Source organism: Apium graveolens, chromosome 6, assembly GCF_009905375.1.
Source record: "Apium graveolens cultivar Ventura chromosome 6, ASM990537v1, whole genome shotgun sequence".
Taxonomy (NCBI): domain Eukaryota; kingdom Viridiplantae; phylum Streptophyta; class Magnoliopsida; order Apiales; family Apiaceae; genus Apium; species Apium graveolens.
This window is the reverse complement of record NC_133652.1, coordinates 230603988-230607979: the sequence shown is the minus strand read 5'-3', so window position 1 is coordinate 230607979 and position 3992 is coordinate 230603988. Positions and strand designations below refer to the sequence as shown.

General features: G+C 41.2%; 1 non-coding gene across 1 annotated transcript; it reads left to right on the top strand.

Annotated features, from left to right (window-relative positions):
- The first annotated feature begins 2033 nt into the window (after positions 1 to 2033).
- Positions 2034 to 2140, top strand: LOC141669930 (small nucleolar RNA R71). The gene has a single exon (XR_012554180.1). It is a non-coding gene; the product is annotated as a small nucleolar RNA R71 (small nucleolar RNA).
- Positions 2141 to 3992: the final 1852 nt, after the last annotated feature.

Genomic DNA, 3992 nt, shown 5'->3' with positions numbered 1-3992 from the left:
GATGGTGAATATCGTGCATGGCCTCCATACGCCTAATTACTTGCATGTACTGCTCATCACCAATACCAGTCCTATCAACTACCTGCTACACATGAGAAGAACCCTCTATAGGCACTAGAGGATCCGTTCGGCTACATTCTACATCATCAAAGATATATCCCAACCCCTTGTCAGGGGGTGCACCTAAGAATGAATAACTCAAGTGATATGGCTTTCGGTTGAGCTCAAGTATGCGAGCTTCTTGAATAAATGGTTCAAAACGCTCTTGAGAAATTTTCAGCTCTGCTAACCCAAGAGAATCGAATGGCATATCCAACTTCTTCTCCCACGGAGGTGCATTCAAAACCTGCAGTTGTTCTACTCATCCTTCATCTTCAAAAATTGAGTCGACCTGCTCTATTTTAAAGCACTCTTCTTTTTCTGTGGGTAACTTTATTGCCTTGAACACATTAAAAGTGACCTTCTGATCATGAACCTTCATCGTAAGCTCTCCTTATTGCACATCGATCATAGTTCAGCCTGTAGCCAAGAATGGTCTTCCCAAAATAATGGGAATCTTCTTATCTTCCTCGAAATCAAGAATTACAAAGTCAGCAGGGAAGAAGAGTTTATCCACCTTGACCAAGACATCCTCCACTATACCTCGTGGATAAGCGATGGAACGGTCAGCTAGTTGCAATGACATGTATGTTGGTTTCGGATCAGGCAGACCAAGCTTCTTGAAGATAGATAAGGGCATCAGATTGATGCTAGCTCCTAAATCACATAAACATTTGTCGAACGATAAGTTTCCGATGGTGCAAGGAATAGTGAAGCTTCCAGGATCTTTAAGCTTTGGAGGCAACTTCTGTTGCAGCACAGCACTACATTCCTCCGTTAGAGCAACGGTCTTTAAGTCATTGAGCTTCACTTTTTGAGAGAGAATACCTTTCATAAACCTCGCATAGCTAGGCATCTGTTCAAGAGCTTCAGGGAAAGGTATGTTGATATGAAGTTTCTTGAACACCTCCAGAAACTTCTCAAAGTTCTTATCCAGCTTTTTCTTCTGCAGCCTCTTAGGAAAAGGAGGTGGTGGATAGATCTGTTTCTCCCCTGTATTACCCTCAGGAGGAGTGTGTTCCACAGTAGTCTTCCTTGGTTCCACCTCTGCTTCCTTCTGCACTTCTTCTTCATCCACAACTGCATTTTCTGAATCTTGAGATTTTTCAGGCTCTTCGTCTTGCTGAATTTGGGGGCTTGCGGCCTTTCCAGACCTTAAGGTGATGGCGTTCACATGTTCTTCAACTTCCCTCTTTCCTGGATTGGCTTCTGTATCACTAGGAAGCGTTCTTGGTGGTCGATTCAATAAGGAATTAGCAATTTGCCCTATTTGGTTCTCCAGAGTCTTGATAGAAATAGCCTGGCTTTGGCATATAAGAGCCTGGTTTTTGCACATAAGCCTCAACTCCTCCAATTCAGATTTTTCATTCGAAGATAGACCTGCAACATGAGTTTGTTATTGAACTTGGAGTTGTTGCTAAAAACCAGGAGGGTTGAACAGCTTATTTCCAAACTGCTGGAATGGTTGTTGCATCGCATTCTGATTGTTGTTCCAGCTGAAGTTAGGATGATTCCAGTTGTCAGGATGAAAAGTGTCTAGAACTGGTTGCTGCGATCTCTGAAAGTTGCTGACAAACTGAGCTGAGTCACTAGATATAGCGCATTGTTCCGTCACATGCGGACCCGCACACAGCTCACAAACACTATTTATCTGTTTAACACCATAGTTAGCCAGAGAATCGATCTTCATAGACAACGCCTTTAGTTGAGCAGTGATAGCCGTAGCTGTATCCACTTCAAGAACTCCTGCTACCTTGCCCTGTGGATATCTCTGGGTTGGATACTGATATTCATTAGCAGCCATCAGTTCAATTAGATCATAAGCTTCCTCATAGCTCTTTGCCCATAATGCTCCGCCTGCTGCTGCATCGAGCATGGGTCTGGACTGTGCTCCCAACCCATTGTAAAAGCAATTGATGATCATCCAATCAGGCATTCCATGATGAGGACACTTCTTAAGCATCTCCTTGTAGTGCTCCCAAGCTTCATATAAAGATTCTCCTGATTACTGCACAAATTGAGTAAGAGCATTCCTGATTGTAACTGTCTTCGTCATAGGGAAGAATTTAGTAAGAAACTTCTGAGCAAGATCTTCCCAAGTAGTTATCGAACCAGCTGGTAGAGAGTGTAACCAGCTCTTAGCCTTGTCCCTTAGAGAGAATGGGAAAAGTCTCAGCTTAATAGCATCTTCAGAAACACCATTGAACCTGAAGGTGTCGCAGATCTCTGTGAAATCCCTAATATGCGTATTGGGATCTTCCGTTGGAGAACCCCCAAACTGGACTGAAGTCTGTACCTATTGAATTATGCCAGGCTTGATCTCAAAGATATTAGCTGTGATAGCTGGCCGGACAATGCTAGATTGAATGTCATTGATCTTGGGTTGAGAAAAATCCATCAAGGCTTTCGTTCGTGCTGTTGGATCTCCCATTGTAATGAGTACCTGAAACACAAATAAATAAACCGTAAAAGTAAAAGAATCCAAGTCAATGAACTTTAACGACCACTGATGACAAACACATAAACTAAAAATTAACACCGAGTCCCCGACAGTGGCGCCAAAAACTTGTTAGGGCGAAAACACGCGCTAATATTCACGCAAGTATACGCGTTCGTAATTAGTATAAGATATGAATCAGATTCGTTCCCACAGAGACTGGTTTAGGTTAAGTTCAATTTATGCACCTATGTAACAATGTATGGTTATCGCTCAATGTTAAGACAAATAACAAATTGGGTTTTAATTAAACTAAGAGATTATATTAAATAACATTAACTAAGAGAATTGAGGTTGAATTACTATATATGACAAACATGGGATCCTAACTTCATTAAATACTTCATTCAATAGCCTTATTATTCTTAACCTTAGCATGTGATGGTGATGACACTAATCAGATAACACGAAACTGATAAACGCCAACTTTCGTTGCACAAGTACCATTCTACCACACATCCACAAAAGAGATAGAAGTTGAATAGGCACCAATTATATTGAGACCCTATATGTCTATAGAATTTGACAACATAACGGTTTAAGCACAAGTTATCTATCTTGATTACATAGGGAAAGTAAAACGGTTAAAGTTACCTACGAATCATGCATACAATACATGAACATATGCTAGCATGGCAAGTTCTAAACCTCTATATTCATTATCACTTCAATAGAGATTAACACACTATCTTATATGTTAGCTACGCACATAAGACGAATAAGCACAACCAATACTAGGTTATCAATCAATCACCGCACACTAAGATATCGAAACAATTAACTATTGAAATCCATAAGTAAATCCGCTAGAACCCCATGACAACGATTAGCCCATAATCGAACTCATCGTGGGTTCCAATGAAAGCATGGTATAAAACAAGGTCTTAATAAACTGAATAATAATCAAAGTACGAATAAATGAGATCTAGGTGTAACAAGAATGAAAACGAGCATCCAAAGTTACAACTAATTCAAAGAATCACAAGTTGAAAACAAGATCTTCTTTTTCGGAGTTGTTATGTGCTTCTAGGTCTTCTCCTTGGTATCCCAATCTTCCCGGATGATGAAAACCCTTTTTTTTAAGTATATATGCCCCTAGTGGACCTGGACCCTTAAAATCGTCAAATTCCACTCAAAAAAGGCTTTTTCAGCGAAATCAGCAACCAGCCGCGCCCTGAGCGGCCGCTCAGCTCTCCTGAGCGGGCGCTCAGCTCTCTGAGCGGGCGCTCAGCTCTGCTGAGCAGGCGCTCAGCTACTGACTGGGAAAATATTCTGATGAATCTTGTTTTGACCATAACTTGAGTTCTACTCGTCAGAATTAGGCGATTCAACTGCCTACGCGAAGCTAACGAGATTCTCTAAAACTTGACAATGGCCTTGGCTTCCAAATCTGATC